The 25,186-nt window shown below is 37.8% G+C and overlaps 1 protein-coding gene across 5 annotated transcripts in view; it reads right to left on the bottom strand.

The window, feature by feature from the left end:
* AKAP6 (A-kinase anchoring protein 6) overlaps positions 1 to 25,186 on the bottom strand; it is a 624,611-nt gene that overhangs the window by 324,796 nt on the left and 274,629 nt on the right. Inside the window, exon 1 of one of the 5 annotated variants that reach the window (XM_063596181.1) lies at positions 14,883 to 15,006. The exons of the other annotated variants lie outside the window; for them this stretch is intronic. The gene's annotated coding sequence lies outside the window, so the exon portion shown is untranslated. Of the gene's footprint in view, positions 1 to 14,882; positions 15,007 to 25,186 lie in introns of those variants that run through there. 5 annotated transcript variants of the gene reach the window in all.

The following is a 25,186-nucleotide window of genomic DNA, read 5'->3' as shown; positions in this document are numbered from 1 at the left end:
GCAAGATCTAGCATTTTAAAAATAGAAGGCAATGATGAGTGCGTTATAGCAGAGAGACACTATTAGTAGTCATGGGAGAAGAGCTGGGCAGAAGGAGGAAAAAATAACACAAAGGCTTTTGTGTAAGAGCCCTGGAATCTGGTGCTAGCCAGTGCTAGATCCCCCTTTAAGCGCTCCGCCCACAAAGTATTACAGCCAAGTCCTTGCCCATCAACTGGCCTCAAAACTTCCTTTAAATGTAGCCAGAATACATTTTGTTTTTCAATCTGCATGAGGTCAGCTGCACAGTAAGGCAGCAGCTAGGGCTTATGGAATGACAGAGATTTCCGGGAGAGGCAGCTTCAACGGGAATGAAGAAGCGTCAAGTAACATACGGCAAATGTAAATAGACACCAAGGTTGGAATGACCGGACCCTTGAAAGGACTATAAACAGCCAGCAGAGTCCCAGCAGGACTCTATTTGCCCTGGAGCCAAACCAAATCTGGGAGTTCTGACCACGCTGGCTTCACCAAAGGGCAGACAGTGCCCTAATCTACCCTAAGCAGGAGACTGGTGTCCTGGAGCCACCTCCTATCTTGTGCAAGACCTGGACAAGACACAGGACAGAACAGTGTAATTTAAAAGAGTGCACCCTCTACTCCAAATGTATGGTCAAGGAGAATTCACAAAACACACATACCACACAAATGGCCAATGGAAGGATTTTTTTTAACTTTTTTAAGAAATTATTTTGCCATAGATATAATGTGAGTTCCTTACAAAACAAAGTTAGAAAAGATAAGACAAAAAACTAATAACAGACTGTGTGCATCTTGTTTACCACTTATCCTTAAGAGCCCCAAACAATGCTTGGTACAAAGTAGGTACTCAATAAACAAGCCAAGGTGGGCAGATTGCCTGAGCTCAGGAGTTTAAGACCAGCCTGGACAACATGGCGAAACCCCGTCTCTACTAAAAATACAAAAAAAATTAGCCACGCGTGGTAGTGTACACATGTAGTCCCAGCTACTCAGGAGGCTGAGGTACGAGAATCGCTTGAACCCAGGAGCCAGAGGTTGCAGTGAGCCGAGATCGTGCCACTGCACTCCAGCCTTGGAGACAGAGCAACACTCTCTCAAAAAAAAAAAAAAAAGAGGCAGGGCATGGTGGCTTATGCCTGTAATCTCAGCACTTTGGGAGGCCAAGGCAGGATCACAAGGTCAAGAGATCGAGACCATCCTGGCCAACATAGTGAAACTCCGTCTCTACTAAAAATACAAAAATTAGCTGGGCATGGTGGTGCACGCCTGTAGTCCCAGCTACCTGGGAAGCTGAGGCAGGAGAATCGCTGAACCCAGGAGGTGGAGGTTGCAGTGAGCCGAGATTGCACCACTGCACTCCAGCCTGGCGACAGAGCGAGACTCCGTATCAAAAAAAAAAAAAAGTAGGTACTCAATAAACAACCACCAAATGAAGAGTAATCAGATAAATCACTAATAATCCTATTATTCATATAAAATGGTATATAATTTTCTAGATCATATTCTATATTTGTGTTTTTATAACTCAATAACATATGAATAGTCTCCCATGTAAATAAGTATGTTTCATAATTCCCTATGGCTGCCTAGTATTTCATTTTATGAATGTTCAACATTTATGTGGTCAATCCTTTGTAGCTAGACATCTGGCCTTGCAGTAAGTGTCATTCTCTTAAAGGCACAAATATCCTATTGGTCAATCACCAAATCCTGCTGAGTTTTTCCTTTTGTTAGAATGTAAGTTCCACAAGAATAGGGGCCTCTTCTGTCTTTCCTACAACCGGATCTTCAGAACCTAGCATAGTTTTGATGATCAACATAGAATGAATAAACAATGGTTCTAGTGTCTGTCTCCTTCTTTTGATTTCTATTTCAACTACCCTGTTCCCATATGAACTATCAGCATAGCCTTCAAGCTGGTTTCCTTCCTCCAGTATGTCTAATCCCTTTTCCCAAGGCAATCATTCTTCACTGAATTTAATACCAATAATTACCTCTTTCACTATGTGATGAATTCCCTCTTTCATTATGTGATTTTCTTGTTAAGAACAACCTTAAGGACTGTTAGGATAGATTCAAAAGTCCTAATTCCAGTTTATCAAGGATCACCATAAAAGAATCACAAAATACTTTAAAACAGGAAGCCACCTTAGAGATTTTTTTAGTCTGAAAGCATCATTTCACATCTCAGATAATTGAAGTAGAAGATTCAATGATTGCCAAAGACACAGACCAGTTAGTGACAGAACTCAGGTCTCTGGGCTTGCAGGCTGTGGCTTGTTCCTTTCTACCATTATCAGCTGCTTCCCAGTCTACCTTGCCAGCTTCACCTCCTACCCAGATCCTCATTTCAGAGAACATGGGTTTCATACTATCCTTGAAATAAGCCTGACTCATTCTGGTTCTTGCCTTTTGCTCATGGCATTGCTGTTGCTTGCATCATCATCCTATCCCTCCTCTGTGTTCAATCAAATATTTTTCAAGATCCAATTTAAGCCCTGTCTCCTCTACAATGCCTGTCCCAGGCCACACTGAATTCTTTGTCCGCTGATCTCCAATAGCACTTGACTGCATCACTCATTCCGGCACTTAATTATATGTTGCCTTGCAATGGTAAATATTTCACAGCTGAGTGAAATAGCTTGCTGCGTGTGTAGGAAGGAAAAAAAGGATGGAAATGGAAGAAAAAAAAAAAAAACCACCACAATGTGCTGAATCAGCCAAATACATTCTGATGCTCAAACACACCACTTAATAAGCACAACTACCCAGCCATTGCATTTTGATGTTTCCAACACCCTTATTTTAAATGTAGAAGTTAATTTGAGGCCTGTGTTTCTGTTTTGCTAATTGTAAAGCCTTCCACCTTAAGATTATTTCTTGCATTGTGAGATACTGGATGGTAAAGTCTTTGAGGGGAAGAACTGTACCTTAATTATCCTAGTGATTACTACTGTGCCTTGTGCAAACATTAGACTACAAATTTTGGAACAGGTCTGATTACTTTTCTATAAGTAATTCTATAAATGCCCAATTGAGGTTTGCTATGCTATAATTACCTGACTAATATCACTGACAAATAACAAGCAATTGTTGGATAGATACAGACAATATGTGTATAACTGACTAAGCTGGGAAGAAGGATGGTCAAAAATTTTACTCAATCTTGCCAGCCAACAAACAAAAACTCTCTAATATATTTAACTTATCTTATGCTAGTCACCAGTGTCTCCTTCCTTTGTATAACTCAGGAAAAAAAATGATTTTTAAGCATTTACCTAGACTTTTTTTCTTAATGTTTTCCTAAGAAGTGTGTGTGTGTATGTGTGTATGAATGTATATAATTATACATGCACACAGAGAAAAAGAGATGCGCAATTTTTTTGAGGTAAAAGAATTAAAATGAGGGGCTGGGTGTGGTGGCTCACACCTGTAATCCCAACACTTTGGGAGGCCAAAGTGGGCAGATCACTTGAGGTCAAGAGTTCAAGACCAGCCTGGCCAACATGGTGAAACCCCGTGTCTGCTAAAAATATAAAAATTAGCCAGGTGTGGTAGCAGGTGCCTGTAATCCCAACTATGACAAAAGTCATAGTTCTTGAAATCCTGGCTTCAGGCAATCCTCCTGCCTTGACTTCCCAAAGTATTGGGATTACAGGTGTGAGCCATGACACCCAACCCAAAAGCCATAGTTCTATTTGTTCTGTCGTGATGTAGAAACTGAAAATAAAAGACTACAAAGAGTAGCAAATGCTCTAGTATGGGGTGACCAGTCCCTACCATATCTATATCAACTGTTCCCTGTCCCTTACTCCAGAATTTCAGTCATGCTTGGTTGTAAGATCTGGCCTTGATTATGCATGCATATGTGAGTATCTAGACACACCTAGACTTATCGGCCATTAGGTGAGGGCAGTCCATTCATTAATCAATAAATCTGTGAATGGATCAGTTATCCAGCCCCTGATTCAGAAACACATAAACCCAAAGTTGTTTAGCTATATCAATAATAAATAACAACTTTATGGCATTTGCAGTTTATTAACTTTTTTATGTGTATATCTCATTTTATAATTATTATCATTATTATCATTATTTGAGATGGAGTCTCACTCTGTCACCCAAGCTGGAGTGCAGTGGCATGATCTTGGCTCACTGCAACCTCTGCTTCCCGGGTTCAAGTGATTCTCCTGCCTCAGCCTCCCGAGTAGCTTGAACTACAGGTCCATGCCACGACGTTTAGCCCATTTCTTATTTTTGATCAAGATTAATACCCAGCTTAACCCTGCTTACTTACCCGACACTTGACCCTTAATAATTTTTGCCTGTTTTTTAAAAAAATCTACCATAAAAAGCATGAAAATTAGCCACCATGTAAGACTTTCAAAGAAAAATGCAAAAATCTCTAAAGGAGATTTCAAAAAATGAATTCTCAAACTACTGTGCATATTATCAGACTGTAATTGTGAAAAGAGCTACAATTATTTGATATAAATACCTTATGACTTAACTAAGTAGAATAATCTCTATTTATATATACCTCATAAATAAAAATATACATTTTGCATGTAACATAATACTTTACACATAACACTCAAGTGATACTTTTTCAATAATTTTTCATAAAGACAGAATAACTATTACTAATTTTCTCTTTTGGCTTAGGCTCCAATATGGCTTGGCACAGCATTGTTCTTATTTCTGTCTTTGTTTAAAATTTTGATATTTTGTTCATCATGGATTTGGTTGCATTAATTTTGGGTTTCAAAAATACTATATTAAAATATCACATATCTTGATTACCAAGTTTTTTTTGTCATCCTCTTAAATTTTGTGCCTGAGAAGTCCCTCATTTGCCTCACCATACATGCAGCCCTACCTTGGCCAACTCACTGATTCAAGGCAGATACGAGATATGTGAAAAGGAACTTGCCTGCTAAGCCTGGCCAATATCAGCCACCTTGAGTCAACTGCAGTGGTTTGTCATACAGAAAGAACCAACTGATAATTAACACTAAAAATTATAGGTCTATACAAATTAAGTACTTGGAGCTAGTGGGCTCTAAGAGTTATGATTATGTTATTCGAAGTTTGCTGTGCCTATCTGGAAAAATTAATTAGAGGTTATAGTAGATTGTACTCTTCATTTCTAATATTCAGTGCTCCCCCCTATGAAAGGACTGTACTTCCTTGCACCATTGATATCAGGCTTGGCCATATGACTTGCTTTATACAATGAAATGTGAGCCAAAATAAGGTAGCTGGAATTCTAAAAGCCATCAATTGGTTCTGTCGTCACGCTTTCCTGTCTGATTTCAGAAGACTAGTGTATCCCAGATGGAGCCACTCCTTCAGTGTAGTCCCAGATGACAAAGACATGGAGCAGAGCTGAGGCCTACCCTAATGGGTATGTAACATGAGCACGACTGTATCTTATTGTTGTCAACCATGAAGATCTGAGAGTTGTTTATTGTGACAAAATAACTTAATGAAAGCTAATGGGACCAGAGGAGTAACTATTGGGAAGAAAAAGGTAAGCCTACCATTATTCAAAGATGATATGATTGTATGTTTGGGAAAACTCAATAATTGACTAAAAATTCCAAAAAGCAAAAACATTCAATCAGATAATGGAATAAAAAATTAATATCTCCAAATGGCCAGGCATGGTGGCTCATGCCTGTAATCCTAGCACCCTGGGAGGCCGAGGTGGGCAGATTACTTGAGCTCAGGAGTTCGAGACCAGCCTGGCCAATATGGCGAAACCTGTCTCTACTAAAAATACAAAAATTAGCCAGGTGTGGTGGCACACACCTGTAGTCCCAGCTACCTTGGTGGCTGGGGCAGGAGAATTGCTTGAGCCTGGGAGGCAAAGGTTGCCGTGACCCAAGATCATGCCACTACACTCAAGCCTGGACAACAGGGCAAGACCCTATATCAAAAAACAAACAAAACAAACAACAAAAAAATTAATACCTGAAAATCAATAGTAATAAAATATACAAATAACAAGCTCTTTTTAGCTATAACTGAAGGTTCCATTAACAATATCGCAACAACAAAGATAAAATACCTTAGAATAAACTTAAGAGAAATGTGGAAGACCTAAATGAAGAAAACTTTAAAGTACTATAGAATAATTTTTTAAGAAGAAAAATTGAATAATAAAATATATTATTGGATAGGAAAACTCCACATCCTCACAATAGCAACCTCACTAAGCTATTTTATCAATGTATGTGTATATTTATAAAATAATTAATATATCAATATAATGCATTAATATACGTTAATATAAATAATAACAAACTTGCCTTTTTATGGGGGGAAGGGTTGAAAGGTAGGATGGGAAAGAGTTGGATTCTAACAAAAAAATGGACAATAGGAATAGTCTGACAAAACTGAAAAAAGGGCAATAAGGGCAACCTAGTCTGACAAATATTAAAATATATTGTAAAGTCTCAGTAATTAAAACTATGTGATTGACACAAGAATGCAGACAGATAATTGGGAAGAATAAGTTAAAAAATAAACCCAAATATATATACATGAGTATTTGGGCATGTGATAAAGGGGGCATCTCAAATCAGTGAAGAGTAACAACTAGATAAATATCTGACAAAAAGTAAGTTGGATCCATTATACATCTTGATAAATCCCAAATGTATCAAAGATTCAAAAGGGGATCAAAATGTAAAAATTACTAGAAAAAAAAAACCCTGTAAGTTACATATAACCCTGTAGTGAAGAAAGCCTTCTGAATTCAAAATCCAGAGCCATTAAAAGAAAGATAAATTTGACTACAGTAGAAAAAGAAAAGGAATGCATAGTAATGAAAAAAGATGCCATAAGTAAAGTCAAAAGACAAATGAAAAACTGGTGGAAAAAATATTGCAGCTTATACCACACAGCTTATCCCCATAATAAATACAGAGCTCCTATAAGTCAAAAAAGAAAAGACCAACAACACAACTGAAAAATAGGGAAAGGATATGAGCACAGTTCATAGAAAAAGTAATACAAATGATCATTAAACATATGAAAAGATGCTCACTTTTCTCACAGTAAAAGAAATATAGTTTTAAGCTACACTAAAATATCATTTTCAGACACAGAGCAAAAAAAAAATTTCATAACACAATCTATGGGGAAAGGCACATGAAATAGGCACTATTAAGTACTCCTGGTTGGACGGTAAATTAGTGCAACCACTGTGGAAAGCAGTTTGGCCATTTCTATTAAATTCCAAATGCATATACTATATATATTGACTAGCAATTCTACTTCTGAGAATTTATGTATGCAATATGTTTACATTTTTTGTGAAATGACTTATGTTCAAGCTTATTTACTGCAATACAGTTTGTAATACCCAAAGATTGGAAACAGACTAAATGTTCATCAGTATGGTACATTTATTCAGTAGAGCACTACACAACTATAAGAATGAGGATAATAAGAAGACTCTTTATATTCTGACACAGAAAGATCTTCATGGTGTATAACGTTTAAAAAGCAAGGTGCAGAACAGTATGTATAGGATAAAACAGGAGAAAAACTAAGAATATATATTCACATTTGCTTATAAATGCATATACAAACTCTAGAAGAATATGCAAGAAGAGAAGAATGAGTACCTACCAAGTTGGGTTACAAAAGGGAGAAACTGTTAGAAAGGCCAGCTCTCTGCATTGGAGTATAAAAGGTGGCGTTTTCACTGTATATCGTTTCATATTTTTAAATTTTTGGCTCTGTAAATGTATTTCATATTCACAAATATAAGACAGACAGCAACAAAAACTCTAAACCAGTTTGCCGTGGGTAATTTAAAGCTAAAGGGCAGTGGTCGAATTAAACTGTCTTCAATAAAAGCTGCTCTTGATGGACACTTGTGTTATAATCAGTAATCCATGGAGAGCAGTCACTCTTTGCCACCAGTCTCCTTTGAGGAATATTTATCTCATTTCTCCATCTAAAATATCCCCTTCCATTTAAGAAATAAAACAGCTTATCCAAGCACTTCGGTTCAATAATTTCACCATTAAGAGCACTTCTGTTACTATTCTTCTAAGCACTTTTAAAAAGCTAAAAACTTCAATTGAACAGACTGTTCACTATAACATAAAATACAATTTATACATTGATTGAAATGGCTTGATGGGGACCTTAATAATCTTTTGCTTTGAATGAGGAGCTTCAGTATGAGGAAGGAAAAGGCCCACTCAAAATGATAATGCAATGCTGAAAATAGTACTATTAGTTAAACGATCCAGTAATAAGGCATATTTGCTTCATTATACTGGGCGCTTGTCATTTTCTAAAACAGAAGTAATAGGATACTGTCATTAAGTCAGAGAACAGCCTGGGAGAGCCAATGTGATAAAATATTGAAGACATAGGTTTACTGCAAGAGCTGCATCTACATGGACAGAGTTAAAGGGGAGGTGGAAGGACAAATAAAGGAAAGAAAGAAGGGCAGTCTGATGGAAGAAATATCACTCCAGAGAGTGAAGACCTCGCATCTACTTACATTTTCTCATTAACAAGAGTGTCAGTTAATCTGCCTGGGCATCAATTTCCTGATCTGTAAAATATGGTAATAATAATACCTTATGCTGTGGTAAAGACTCTACTCTGTACTCGCCAAACCTATTTTTTTTTCCTCCTGGGCACACAGCTAAATGATATTTTCCAGGTGCCCTGGGCAGTTAGTTAGATCGGGTCATATGGACTAAATACTGGCCAATGGAACATGGGTAGAAGTGATATACTTTGGTGCCAGGTTGAATCCTTAAAACTTCCTTTGAGATATTTTATGTACTCTCTTTTCCTTGTCTGCTGACTGGATTCTGAAGATCGAGGATTCTGAGGTCCTAGAAAAATGAACCTCTAGATCTGTACTGTCCAATGTGGTAGCACTTGAAATGTTTTTGCTAGTCCAAATTGAGATGTATTCTAAGTATAAGATACACACTGGATTTCAAAAACTTTGTGTGCAAAAAAGAATTTGAAATTGTTTATTAATAATTTTATATTAATTACATGTTAAAACAATATTTTGGACAAATTGGGTTAAATAAGAGATATTAAAATTTATTGTGTTTATTTTTACTTTCTTGATTTAGAAAATTTAAAAATCGCAAGTATGATTCATTTGTGGCTTCTACTGTATTTTTATTGGACAAGGTTGCTTAGGAGGGAAGGAACCTCAGTCCTTGAATAACTGATAGAGCAGAGCTTTCCAAATACTTTGGTGTGCCACAGGCTAGAATGCACTCACAATGGGAAACTTCAGGGCTTGACCTTTGTTCTTTAAGAGTCCATTTGAAGGTTCCCTGTATACATACCTGCCCCAGTTAAGGTAAAGGAAAAAGGAATTTGTTTATACCAAGTCAGGATAAAGGGAATGGGGGAAGGTATCTTATGATATGGTGGTGACTAAGACCATCATACCTGTAGACACTAGAAACATCTGGCATAACTAGCAAAGAAAAAGAGAAAAGGTTGGGAGACACAAAGATCAGTCAAGAATACAGAGCCCTTTTGATACAGACTTTTCCCCATATATGGTAATTAAGACTAAAGTACAGAACTTCTCAGGGAAGCTTCTGTACTCAAATCTTCACCATTCTAAGTAGTACTAGCACCTACACTGGCAACACCATACCAATTCTGGGTAGATATGCTGCATGAACACAACTTCAACCACTGGCATCTATGCATCCCATATAGTAAGTGTGCCCTCCTTCCAACCAGGGACTCTGGGGAAGTATGCTCAGTGTCACAGAGTGACAGAAGTATAGGAAGTGATCATTGGTTCTCTATTATATTATCCCTCTGTCCTTGTAATAAGAATCACATTCAGACATAATGCAATATTCATTTTAAGCTAGATGTCAATAAATAATCTTATCAAGTAAATACTTCATGGCAATCTGCCAAATGAACAGGTCATGGGTTATGTGCGTGTAACTACTTCTCTACAAAGCACATTCAAGTATTTTGTTAGCAAGATCATTGCTTAAAATAATCTGTTTATATTTCCTGCTGATAACTTCATGGATCATGCTGATGAAACATGTTAAGTGAGTTTTCCTTCCCTCTTCTCGTCTCTCTTTTCTTGAAAGTAAAGACCTAGTCTAACTGGATCAAGCACAAAGATCCTGAAAAAAATAATCAAAATCTGAGTTTTGGGTGTTTCTTACACATATCAATTACAATTAGATTTTTATAGATAAGAGCTAAATATAGTTATATTGTTTTGGTACATACAAATACAAATTCTTACTGCAAAGCTTTAGTTTTTTTAATCAGGTACATATGTACATATTTAACAAGTTCTACTCCTAATAATAGGTCTTTGGTATGAATGAGTATTCATCAACTAAAATTGTCAGACTTTTAGGTTAAAAACCATGTAACAAATTAATACTGTGTCTAATCTCGCTCTCTTTTTAAGTGATTAATGACTGAAAAATTAAACATGTAAAATATATATTAATAATATTCAGTATCATTTTTAGTTTCATAATACATACCAATGATAAGATTAATAAATATTATGTAAATATCTCAACCATCATGTAATATATTAATAGTGATATTTAATATTATTATTACAGTGTCAAAAATGTTATCCAAGTTCTATTCTGAGCAACAATAACACTGCTTTGAATTATCTACCATATTTATCTTCTAAACAGTGTAAATTATAATACAGAAAGATCTGTCTACATAAGACTAAAATCAAACATCATCCAAAACTGAAGGAGGGAGCAGAATAACTTTCCTAATTGTATAAAAAATGACAGCCCAGGCTGGGCACAGTGGCTCATGCTTATTATCCCAGAACTTTGGGAGGCTTAAAAATTAAAATTCCTTCTTCCACTCTTTCTCTCTCTGCTTTTTTTTTTTTTTTTTTTTTTTGCTGTTACACTTATTTTTTATCATGTGTTTTAAGTTTTTGTGTTGTGAAATATAGCTTGATAAAAGTTGATATAACAAATAATCATAAGGTGAACACATGTGTAACCACTACTCTGATAAAGAAATTGAACATTGCTAACAGCCAAGATGCTTCACTTTCTTCAGGTAATACCCAGTTCATGACAGGGCTGAACAACAGCTCCAATTTTTTCCTATATCCTCCATGGTACCAGGGGCAAATATTCATTCATTTATTTGTTCAACAAATATTTACTGAGTGCCAACAATGTGTGAGTACTCCACTAGGTAGTATATGCTACATAGAGTATGGAAAGCAAAGGAAGGGTTCCAGTAAAACCCCAGACATGGACCAAAAAAAAAAAAAATTATTGAAGGTATGCTGATTACAAGGTAAGTGAAGTTTCTCAATGAATGGAACAAAGTATAGATTACAAATTAATTGCTACCTTTTTGGACATAGGTAAATGAATTTAAATTGTTTTTGGCTCTTACACCTTGAGAGATCTTGTGAGGCCAGGGGATGTCCTCTTACACCCTCCCGCCCACATACCCCTCTGCCACATGATATCTTGAGTGCACCAGAACTGGGAATAGTTCTCGCTCCCTGACTACAGTAGTTTCTTAAGGGCAAGATCAGGTAGTGTTGCTCATCCTCGAATTCCCAATGGCTGACCTACAGGAAAGCCTCAATTAAAAAAAGCAAACAAACTGGTGGATTAATGAACAAATATTTGCTACATAAAATAGTCAATATCTAAAATAAAAGTTTTAAGGCCAATATCTAAAATAAGTTCTGTTGTGGAATTTTCCCTTAATATAAAGAAGTCATGCCTTAAGATGTTGATATACATATTGATATATTTGATTACTAAATAGTGCTTAGAATTCTAAGTGTTAAAGATTATTCTAATTTTTAAGGTATCTATAGAAGCTAGAGTTTCATATGAATGACTGGAAAAAAATGGCTCCTGCACCTAACTCAGGAGACGTTAATTGTTATATATTCAGGACTGATATTCAGCCAGCATGCACCAGTGAAGCCATACCTTTTATATCTGGCACTCATTCTAATTGGCCAGTGCTCATTTCATGCTAAATGTTAAGTATATGAAAATCTTGCGTTATGTGGGCTGTAAAATGACAGTCACATGACAATGGAGGAGGAAGGACTATAAAAGCCATAACATTGTAGAAATGGAATTGTAGAAGGATGACTGAAAACTATCAGTGAATTCTACTTATACCTTGATTAATCGAATAAGTATTTTAATAAATTAGTTTCACAGTTTTTACATAAATACCTTAGATTGAAACTCCCTAAAAAAGAAAAGCCTTTCAAAGAAAGCTGAAATGGCTATATTGACATGAGAAAAAGTAAATTTCAGAGCAAAGACTATTACCAAGGATAAAAAGGATCATTTTATAATGATAAAGGGATGAGTTCATCAAGGAGCATAACAATCCTAAATGTTAATTCACCCAATGAGACAGCTTCAAAATACATATAGCAAAAACTGAAAGAGCTTCAAGGAGAAACAGACAAATTCACAATTTTAATTGGAGATTTTAATGCCCCTCTTTCAAAAATTGATTGGAAATATATATATATATATATATATATATATATGTATATATAATCACTAAGGGCATAGAGAGAAGATGTGAACAACACTAGCAACCAACTTGACCTAGTGCCATTTTAGGTAAATTAGGAGAGTCAACCAAAACAGTAGAATACTTTCTTTTCTACTAAAACAGTAGAATACATTCTTTTCAAGTGTCCATGGAACATTTCCCAAGATAGACTATGATCATAAAACGAGTCTCAATAAATTTTAAAAGATTCAACTTATAAAAAGTATGTTCTCTGACCACAACTGAATTATAGAAAGACTTTTAGAAAATCCCCAAATACTTAGAAAAGAAATAATGCACTTCTAAATAATCCATGAGTCAAAAAAGTCAAAATGTAAATGAGAAAGCATTTTAAATGAATGAAAACAAACATACAACATGAGATTCTCACTAAAAGCAGGACTTAGGAGATAATTTATAGCACCAAACACCTATATAAAAATGAGGAAAGGTTTCAAATCAATGACTTCAGATTTCACTCTAGAAAAGGAAAAAGAACACTAAGATACTATGCATAGAGAGACCCTAACACTGTGACACACATTCGATTACTGGCAAGCTATCCAGAGGATGAACTTTCTCAAAGATAACCCAAATCCTGCTAAATATCAACTCCCAGCCATGGAGGATGTATGCCCACGGTCTCCGGATCTCAAAAACACCGTAGGCAGCACTTGGCAGAAACATAAGTTCTTTTTAGGAGACCAAACAAAGAAGTTAAGAATTGAAAGAAGGACATAACACATGCATACTGGATTTATTCACAGGAAGTAACTCTGGATGATCTACTTTTTAACTAGACAGCTCTCATACTTCAATTATAAGAATATATTTGGTTCATACGACTACTGTTGGGCACTTAAGGCTAACCTTTCATTAATATGAGTTAATGCTCATTAAATAACTAGGTTGAGCCATACAAAATTGCCATTTTTATAGGTCAAAAATTGTCAAATATTGGCAATTTCATATGGTTCAAGCTAATAATTCCTGAGGCTGCAATATGTTAACAATATGTTAGATGGGTAATAATAATGCAGCTTTTCAAGTATATTAGTGACATTAATATACAAACAGTAGGATAATATTCTTTTCAACTTTTTTTTTAATCTCAAGTCTCAGACCATGACCCTTCTCTCCAGAAAATCTTTCTCCACCGAAGGCACAATTTAACATCCAATATATCAATAGGCCACTCCCAAATACCCTTAGACATCCTTCTAAGGACCCCCAAGGGCTTCATGTGATCATATAATATACATATATATACACATGTACATATACATATACATCTGTGTGTATACTTCAAGATCATAAAAATGCAGTTTTTGTTCCTGAGAAACTTATCCAAAGTTACGCACCATCAGTGAATCTCAATTTAAGAACCTGACATGCAAAAAAGAACCATCAAAGCATAAATTTAGTTGTAACTCTCTATTCATTTTATACATAGATTCCTTAAAAGTGATCAGCTTTCCAAGTATGTGTTAAGTCATTCTAATTACAAAACCTGATTTACATGTTTTAGGAATATGTCTGTCATGTGACATGAGGTATAAGTTTGAATAAATGCTGGATTAAATAACCTAATCAGGTAGAAGTCCCAAAGCATCATTTACAGCATTCACATACTTATTATACAGCATTTGTATACTTATTTTATGTGCCAGATACTTGAAGCCAAAACTAAATTTGATACTTTATAATACAGGTCAACATTGGGGTAAGAAGAACAACAATATTGCAGCAATTTATGTTACTTACACTGATATGGGCACAAACAGTAGTTTAACTGAGTTTATTTGGAAAAGAGTAGTGTTGACTTTCATCTTACTCTTCAAATAAAACCCAGACCCTATTAAGCAGTTTAAAAATATAAGAAAACCCTATGTTCTGGAATATACTAACAGGCTTAACATTTTCTCCCACTGTTTCCCACAAACACAAAAGCCTGCCTTTTGGAACAAGAATAAGGAAAATAAAACAGAAAAGAGGAAGGTAAATTTTAAAGATGCATTTTACCACGTGCCAGATAAGTCGCACTTTGTGTGAATGCCCTCAGTCTCCCTTATGTCCTAGAATTTAAGTGAACTTGGGTAACAACAATACGAAGACGTTCATTTGGCATACTGTCTAGCTAGGGAGTGAAGCAGTGTCCACTAACATAAACGTGCTATGTGCAGGAGAGAGGCTTGAGATTCTCATGCCCAACTCTGAAACTGAACAGTTTAATGACTTCTGTCAGTCTTATAAGGAATGCCAGATAAACAACAGCCTACCTGAACTGCACAGCAAGAGGTCCAAAATGTGGTGTGGTCCTAAACAGGCTGCTGTCACTTCATGTCCCTCAGCCAAGCCATTCGCTTCTGTCAGCTACTCCACCACCAACCAACAGGTTGAAAGCAGAGCAGAGAAAGCCCAGATCTTGTAACTCAAGTCGATTTGGTTTTTCATCAGCTGTCTCTAGTTAACCAGCTTTACGAACAGAATCTAAAACATAACATATGACTTTCTTTCCATACCTGAACACTTAAGGTCTAACCGCCTAGACGCTTGTTATGAACTGTAACTATAGCAAGGTTTCAAATCCTCAGTCACTCAGCTCCCAGACTGCTAAGTGGAATTTCATTCCACATGTGCCCCCACAATTAACAGGGTTATTTTAGGCACTGACCTAAGTTCTCAGAGAATGTAAGCTGATGGCAAAGGGGTGTCTAATGTGTCAGTTGCTTGGTTACAATAGAAAGCTCACATGTAAAGCTTACAATCTGTGTGCAGTGCTTCCTCCACACCCCACAACATGGGGTGCAGTTTACTTTAGCTGACGGGAAACACTGAAGTTATACACCTATCTTTAAAAACCCACAGAGAGCTTAGACCCATCACTAATAAACATAGAACTATGACAGTTTTGTTAGAGATGTGGATTGTTAGGGAGCATAGAATTCAAGAGAGGCATGCAAGTGACTTGGACAGCTGTTTTACGGAGCAATTTCAGATTCCGACTGCAGTATCCAGTCACATAGTGCATCATTCCCCAGGAAGTCCCAGTAAAAGTAAACTAACTGCCCAGAATCCTATAAAGAATACTCATTCCCTTCATAGAGAAAACTATAAATACAAGAATACTCTAAGCATTTTTCATAATTATGAAACTTAGTTCTCCTTTGCAATGTGACACATAGCTACTAAAGCATGCTACCTCTAATAAAGTACTCCACCTACTGGCTAATATGACTGTTTTGCAGAAAAGAAAAGAAATTAGCAAAAAAATAAACAGTGGAAGGAAAACGCATAGTGCCTCCTTACGATGTGAGTTCCTCCATGCCAGCACTGAGCATTCTGAATCCCAGAAGTAACACAGGATAAATTCACAAATCTTCCAACTTCATCATCAACACCCTACTCATGGTTTCCACAAAAGTCAGAACTCCAGGACAGAGTCTGGATTTCCAGGAAGGGGTGGGCATAGCTAGATATAGGGAAGAATTTCCTGGGTTGGAGATTTGCTGAGAACTACTTGTAGAAAGAATGACTCAAATCTCATTATGAGAGAAGTTGAAATAAAAGGGTAAATAAATCTGTCGTGAATGGATAGCCATGGTCTCCCAAAAGAGAGAACACCAAAGTGGATAAAGTCTGAAAGTCCCTTCTCTTTCCTTGGCTACCACTCTCTCAAACTTCCTGACAGTCAGTTCAATGGCCACCTCCTCTAGAAGCCTCATGACTCTCCTTGCCTGGCTTAATGACCCCTCCTCAGTGCTCCCAGGCTTTGCCTCTGCCTGACATCTTAATGTTCTCTTTACCTCCCTCACTCCCCAACTAAGAAAACCATAGTTGGCAGTCGCTATGTCAGGGTCATCTCTGCAGAGCTGGTTTAGAACAGCACTGGGCCCTTAACAAATGTCAATGAATGTTTGCTAAATGAATGAATTCTGGAATATTATAGAATCAATGGAGCACACATAGCTTGCTTCTGGGTTCAGCAAGCTACCCCCAACCAACTCCCAGTCTCCTGAGATATTGTTAGTTCAGAGTGACCAGCAGCCCTGAGGTGACATAATGGATGTCATGTAGGCTTCATTATAAAATACATTATAAAACTCAATGAATATTTGATGAAAGAACAAACAAATGATCCACTTGCATATCAAATCTTTTTAGTGTGCCTTAGGCCGGGTGCAGTAGCTCACACCTGTAATCCAAGCACTTTGGGAGGCTGAAGCAGGAGGATCACTTCAGCCCTGGAGTACAAAACCACCCTAAGCAATATAGTGAAACCCCATCTCTACAAAAGAATTAAAATAAAAAATTAGCCAGGTGTAGTTGTACAAGCCTGTTCCCAGCTACTTGGGAGGCTGAGGTGGGAGGACTGCCCAAGCCCTGGAAGTCAAGGCCGCAGTGCACTGTGATCGTACCAGTATACTCCAGCCTGGGTGACAGAGAGAGACCCTGTCTCAAAAAACAAACAAACAAACAAACAAAGAGTGTGCCTTAGAGCCCATTCTCAGCCTCAGTCTTAAGCCAGGTTTGCTCCAGTCACTTCTGACGATAAATTAGAATCTACCTTCCTCAGGCCAAAAGGCTTTTAAACATAGTTCCTTCTCTGACAAACAGTTACCCTTTTTCTCCAGCACCCCAGTTCCGACTTTGCACAGGCTGAGGTTCTTCCATTTGTGATAATAATACAGAAAGGCAAGACACATCCCATAGTCAAAGCAAATTCACAATGTAGATTAATCACAGATTATAATGGTGGCATTTCATTTTTACGTGTTTCATAAACACCAGTTTGACATAAACTGGTGGCACTTTAACCTTTAAATTATTTGAATATCCTTTAAGAATAAGAAAAAGGCATATTTTCTAATAGGAGTGGCAAAAGTATTTGGACCACTGGAATATCTCTTAGGAGTTATTTTTTTTCATCACTAGATTTTATCTATATTAGATAGCACAGCCCATGGAGAATTTTTTTTAAGAGAGAGAAAGATAATCCCAGTTCTGTGGTCAGTTATATCCTGGCAGGGAAAAAAAGGAACATGTACTTCACAGGGATCTATTTTTAATTCTCATTTAAATAGCTGTCAGCTCTTGCCAGCACAAAAGAAGAAAGATGACAAAATGAAGACAAGATTTTCTGACTAGAACCAAGTATTAACATCAGTCTGGAAAGCTATGCTTATTTGAAACATATTTCTAAGAGAACTTAAGAAAAATACAAACATAATTTTCCATAAATCTGCCACACACTGAAAGTTATGTGAGATATATATATATATGCATGTATCCAAATGCCTCTCTCTCTCTCTCTCTCTCTATATATATATATATATATATAAATAGAGGCATTTGGCAAAGTTAATTATAAGGAGGTTTTTTCTAAGATTCCTGTACGGAAAATCTATTTCTTTAATAGCTCTCACTGTGAAATATATTCATTCATTTGAATATAATTTGTTTATGTGATATACATTATATATTAGACTCTGTGCTCAGCTCTCAGAATTTAATAAATGAAAAGAACATGGTCCCTGTCCTCCAGGAACTTAAGAATCTAGAGAGAGAGATAGATAAGTAAATAATTACAATGTAGTTTGAGAAGCACAGTGATATCTACAGAGTGTGTCAAGAGAACAGGAAAAAGAGGAGGGACACCTTACCCAGAAAAAGAGAGAGAAGGCAATTAGAGGAGGTGAGGCAAAGCTGAGTTCTAAAGGCCAAGTAAGAGAGAGCCAGACATGGGCAATGGGAGAAAGCATGCAAGGAAGAAGGGGCATCACATGAGATGTAGAAGGATAGTATGAGGTATTTTTGTTAAGGGGGCTGAGAATAACCGTATGAGAAGAGCTTAGTTTGCAAGGGTGGGAATGAGCAGAGAGTCAAGAGATGTAACTGGATAATAAGATAACCCTCACACTTCAGGCTAGTACAGAGGAAGGGATTTCTAGGATCACAGGCTGCATGTATCTTAATCTTGAGGGACTTCTGCAGGCCTTTTAATGGTGGAGAACGTCAATTAAAATGATTTAGTTAAATCGGGATTTAGTTTCCCACTTGAGTCATGAATCATTGCAGATAAAATCAATTGTTGCTACATAAAAATTACATAGTTGATGTCTGAGATTATTCTACATAAAATTTGTACAACCTAATATGGATGTTGGTATAAACATAAGATTAATTTTTAAAAGCAAACAATATATTTTAAGGCAATGATTCAGAATCATAAAGTCACTGCAGTTGGAAATATTCTGGTTCAATTTCCTCTTCTTGTAAAGGAGGAAATCAAGGTCCAGAGAGGTTGTCATGTGCTCCAGTCATATGCTGGAAAGGGGTAGTCCCTGAACAAGGAAAGAAGTTTCTGAGTATCCCACATCACACATTGCCTGCCTTCAGTATCTGCCACAGGGAGGACAGCCATATAACATATGTAATTTCATTCTATGGGTTATAGAGAGCCACTTTTGGATTTTAAGCACAGTACCAAAAGTTTGAGCGAGATTTGTATTTAGAGAGATATTTCCCTGTTTTGATAGAGGAATGAGAGTAGAGGTCTTTTCAATAACTCAGACAAATTATAACAGTTAGACCTAAGCAAAGGCAGTGGAGATGGAAAGGAGTGAACAAATTATATAAATATTGGGAGATAAAATAGACGTAATTTCGTAACCAGCTGGACATTGTGGGAGAAGATGCATAGAAGTTAGGATAAATAACTCTTCATTTCTTGGCATGGGTAATTGATTAAACCAGGAGGAAGCATCTGGTGGGATACATATGAAGCAATTAGGGAGAAGGGAGATTCTGCCCAGCTTTTGAGATGATCAGAATTAATCTGAGATTGGTGGGGTGACAGATGCCACAGCCAGATCACCTTAGCAACCCTTAGGATATTAAATGTCTTTTCTGGTATTTGAGGTAGCTTGTGCTACCTTTGTTCCTCCCAGAGGCATCGACATAAAATTATCATCACTATTCACTGATAATACTATTTGCACTTTGACTGAATCTTAAATTGCCAATTTATATTATTTCTTGATATTTCCTTCTGATTATAGCAGACTAGCCTATGTAGACCAACTACCTCACTGAGAACAACCAAACAAGCTAGACAAATAAGAATCAGTTCTGAAGATATAGTATAAATATTCTCATAGAGAATGCAAATTTACAGAAGTAAGACATTTGGCACCATTTTCCCCCTCAAGGTCTTTGCAGATGTATAAGCCGAATCTAGAGCTTAAGAAGCTAAACTGAACTTCTAGCCATTTTCAGTGCTGCAGGGACAAAAACTGGAGCTCAGAACCCACTAAGGAGGAGAGGCCCTGGTAAAAATTTAGGCTTTCAGAAGGACCTCTAAAGGACCACTTCAGAAGAGTAAAGGTAAAGGTAAACTAGAAGTAGACCAGTCCTTGTAAGATGAATTCGGCTATAAACTATGAATATAACATAAAAGTTATATATCCACATTGGATTGATTCATTCCAGGAAAGTAAGGTCTGTTTCATGTTTGAAAGAAATTTTTAAAAATTATATGGTGATCTGAATATATTAATTTTTAAAAAGTGTTTTATAAAAAGGCAACATTCACAGACAAACCTCATAAACATGTTGAGCAAAAGACAGCAATGTCAGGCCTCTGAGCCGGAGCTAAGCCATCATATCCCCTGTGACCTGCACATATACATCCAGATGGCCTGAAGCAACTGAAGATCCACAAAAGAAGTGAAAATAGCCTTAACTGATGACATTCCACCATTGTGATTTGTTCTGCCCTATCCTAACTGATCAATGTACTTTGTTACCTCCCCGACCCTTAAGAAGGTTCTTTGTAATCTCCCCCACCCTTAAGAAGGTTTTTTGTAACTCTCCCCACCCTTGAGAATGTACTTTGTGAGATCCACCCCCTGTCCGAAAAACATTGCTCCTAACTCCACTGCCTATCCCAAAACTATAAGAACTAATGATAATCCCACCATCCTTTTGCTGACTCTCTTTTCGGACTTAGCCTGCCTGCACCCAGGTGAAATAAACAGCCATGTTGTTCACACAAAGCCTGTTTGGTGGTCTCTTCACACGGACAAGTGAGACACAAAAGAATATATGTGGCATGACTATATTTATTTGAAGCACCAGATCAGGCAAACTACGTTATTTAGAGATGCCTACATGGGCAGTAAGACTGTAAAGCAAGGAAATGATGATCACTAAGTCAAAAAGTATATTACTCAGGAAGGGCCACAGGGTATTCCACGTACTCTTCTCTGATCAAGAGTTTCTATTTTCCTTTCTCTGGCAAAGTTCTATTTTTGTTTTTTAATCTAGGTAATTACAGGTCAGGTGCTTTCTGTAAAGTTTTTTTAATTAAAAACATTGCATATACACATATGTAGCAATTTAAAAACAAGAGAAAGGGGCTGGGCATGGTGGTGCATGCCTGTAATCCCAGCACTTTGAGAGACTGATTGGAAGAATTGCTTGAGGCCAGGAGTTCGAGACCAGCCTAGGCAACATAGACAGACATCATCTCTATAAAAAATTTTAAAAATTAGCTAGACGTGGTGGCATCTGCCTGGAGTCCTAGCTACTTGGGAGGCTGAGGCAGGAAGATCGCTTGAGCCCAGGAGTTTGAGACTGTAGTGAGCTATGATCACACTACTGTACACAGCCTGGGTGACAGAGTGAGATTGCAGCTCTAAAAATTAATCAGTCAATCAATCATGAAAAAGGGAATACATATTGTTGGGAATAAAGGAAGACCTGAATAGTAAAATATACTATGTTCTAAATATAAAGACTCAACACTATGGAAATGTCAAGTCTACCTAAATTCATCTCTAAATGTAACATCATCCTAATGAAAACACCAAAAATATTTTATTTGATACTAGACAAGCTGATTACAAAATTTTAATGGGAAAATAAGCTATAAAGACATAAAACCAGGGGATTACCGGGAAAGATGGCCGAATAGGCACAGCTCCAGTCTGTAGTGCCCAGCAAGACCAACGCAGAAGGCGGGTGATTTCTGCATTTCCAACTGAGATACCTACCTCATTTCATTGGGACTGGTTAGACAGTGGGTGTAGCCCACCAAGGGGAGCAGAAGCAGGGTGGGGTGTCGCCTCACCTGGGAAGCACAAGGGGTCAGGAAACTCCCTCCCCTAGGGCCACGAGTGAAGGACCGTGCTATCTGGTCCAGATACTATGCTTTTCCCACTGTCTTTGCAACCTGCAGACCAGGAGATTCCCTCCAGTGCCTACACCACCCGGGCCCTGAGTTTCAAGCAGAAAACTGGGCGGCCATTTGAGCAGATACCTAGCTAGCTGCAGGAGTTTCTTTTCATATCCCAGTGGTGCCTGGAACCCCAGTGAGACAGAACTGTTCAGTCCCCTGGAAAGGGGGCTGAAGCCAGGGAGCCAAGTGATCTTGCTCAGCAAATCCCACCCCCATGGAGCCCAGCAAACTACGATCCACTGGCTTGAAATTCTCTCTGCCAGCACAGCAGTCTGAAATCCACCTGGACAATGCTCCAGCTTGGCGGGGGGAGGGGTGTCCACCATTACTGAGGCTTGAGTAGGCAGTTTTCCCCTCACAGTGTAAACAAAGCCACCAGGAAGTTTGGACTGGGTGGAGCCCACCACAGCTCTCAAAAGCTACTGTGGCCAGACTGCCTCTCTAGATTCCTCCTCTCTGGGCAGGGCATCTCTAAAAGAAAGGCAGCAGCCCCAGTCAGGGGCTTATAGATAAAACCCCCAACTCCCTGGGACAGAGCACCTGGGGGAAGGGGTAGCTGTGGGCGCAGCTTTAGCAGACTTAAATTTGCCTGCCTGCCGGCTATGAAGAGACCAGTGGATCTCCCAACACAGCACTCAAGCTCTGATAAGGGACAGACTGCCTCCTCAAGTGGGTCCCTGACCCCAAGGAGATACCTCCCAGCAGGGGTTGAGAGACACCTCATACAGGAGAGCTCCAGCTGGCACCTGGTGGGTGCCCCTCTGGGACGAAGCTTCCAGAGGAAGGAGCAGGCAGCAATCTTTGCTGTTCCTCAGCCTCCGCTGGTGATAGGCAAACAGGGTCTCGAGTGGACCTCCAGCAAACTCCAGCAGACCTGCAGAAGAGGGGCCTGACTATTAGAAGGAAAACTAACAAACAGAAAGCAATAGCATCAACATCAACAAAAAGGATGACCACACAGAAACCCCATCCGAAGTTCACTAACATCAAAGACCAAAGGTAGATAAATCCATGAAGATGAGGAAAAACCAGTGCAAAAAGGCTGAAAATTCCAAAAACCAGAATGCCTCTCTTCTCCAAAGGATCACAACTCCTCACCAGCAAGGGCAAAAAACTGGACAGAGAATGAGATTGACAAATTGACAGAAGTAGGCTTCAGAAGGTGGGTAATGACAAACTCCTCTGAGCTAAATGAGCATGTTCTAACCCAATGCAAGAAAGCTAAGAACTTTGATAAAAGCTTACAGGAAGTGCTAACTAGAATAACCAATTTAGAGAAAAACATAAATGACCTGATGGAGCTGAAACTATTCCAAACAATAGAAAAAGAGGAACTCCTCCATACCTCATTTTATGAGGCCAGCATCATCCTGATACCAAAACCTGGCACAGACAACAACAAAAAAAGAAAATTTCAGGCCAATATCTTTGATGAACATTGATGTGAAAATCTTCAATAAAATACTGACAAATCAAATCCAGCAGTACATTAAAACACTTATCCACCATGATCAAGTCAGTTTCATCACTGGGATGCAAGGCTGGTTCAACATACACAAATCAATAAATGTCATCCATCACATAAACAGAACCAATGACAAAAACCACATGATTATCTCAATAGAGGCAGAAAAGGCCTGGGATAAAATTCAACACCACTTCATGCTAAAAACACTCAATAAACTAGGTATTGATGGAACATTTCTCACAATAATAAGAGCTATTTATGACGAACCCACAGCCAATATCATACCGAATGGGCAAAAGCTGGAAGCATTCCCTTTGAAAACCAGCACAAGACGAGGATGCCCTCTCTCATCACTCCTATTCAAAATAGCGTTGGAAGTTCTGGCCAGGGCAATCAGGCAAGAGAAAGAAATAAAGAGTATTCACATAGGAAGAGAGGAAGTCAAATTATCTCTGTTTACAGATGACATGATTGTATATTTAGAAAACCCCATCATCTCAGCCCAAAACCTCCTTAAGCTGATAAGTAACTTCAGCAAAGTCTCAGGATACAAAATCAATGTGCAAAAATTACAAGCATTCCTATACAACAACAACAGATGAACAGAGAGTCAAATCATGAGTGAACTCCCATTCACAATTGCTACAAAGAGAATAAAATACCTAGAAATAAAACTTACAAGGGATGTGAAGGATCTCTTCAAGGAGAACTACAAACCACTGCTCAAGGAAGTAAGATAGGACACAAACAAATGGAAAAATATTCCATGCTCATGGATAGGAAAAATCAATATTGTGAAAATAGACATAATGCCCAAATTAACTTAAAGATTCAATGCTATTCCCATCAAGCTACCATTGTCTTTCTTTGCAGAATTAGAAAAAACTACTTTAAATTTAATATGGAAGGAAAAAAGAGCCCATATAGCCAAGACAATCCTAAGCAAAAAGAACAAAGCTGGAGGCATCATACTACCTGACTTCAAACTATACTACAAGCGTACAGTAACCAAAACAGCATGGTACTGGTACAAAAACAGATATATAGACCAATGGAACAGAGCAGAGGCCTCAGAAATAACACCACATCTACGACCATCTGACCCTTGACAAACCTGACACAAACAAGCAATGGACAAAGGATTCCCTATTTAATAAACAGTGTTGGGAAAACTGGCTAGCCATATGCAGAAAACTGAAACTAGACCCCTTCCTTACACCTTATACAAAAATTAACTCAAGATGGATTGAAGATTTAAATGTAAGGCCTAAAACCATAAAAACTCTAGAAGAAAACCTAGGCAATACCATTCAGGACATAGGCATGGGCAAAGACTTCATGACTAAAACACCAAAAGCTATTGCAACAAAAGCCAAAATTGACAAATGGGATCTAATCAAACTAAAGAGCTTCTGCACAGCCAAAGGAATTATCATCAGAGTGAACAGGCAACCTAAAGAATGGGAGAAAAATTTTGCAATCTATCCATCTGACAAAGGGCTAACATCCAGAATCTACAAGGAACTTAAACAAATTTACAAGAAAAAAACAAACAACCCCATCAAAAGGTGGGCGAAGGGTATGAACAGACACTTCTCAAAAGAAGACATTTATGCAGCCAACACACGTATGAAAAAAAGCTCATCATCACTGGTCATTAGAGAAATGCAAATCAAAACCACAATGAGATACCATCTCACACCAGTTAGAATGGCAATCATTAAAAAGTCAGGAAACAACAGATGCTGGTGAGGCTATGGAGAAATAGGAATGCTTTTACACTGTTGGTGGGAGTGTAAATTATTTCAACCATTGTGGAAGACAGCGTGGCGATTCCTCAAGGATCTAGAACCAGAAATACTATTTGACCCAGC

This window comes from Pan paniscus, chromosome 15 (genome assembly GCF_029289425.2).
Source record: "Pan paniscus chromosome 15, NHGRI_mPanPan1-v2.0_pri, whole genome shotgun sequence".
NCBI classification, from domain to species: domain Eukaryota; kingdom Metazoa; phylum Chordata; class Mammalia; order Primates; family Hominidae; genus Pan; species Pan paniscus.
The sequence above is the reverse complement of the archived record's forward strand: the minus strand, read 5'-3'. Positions and strand labels throughout refer to the sequence as shown.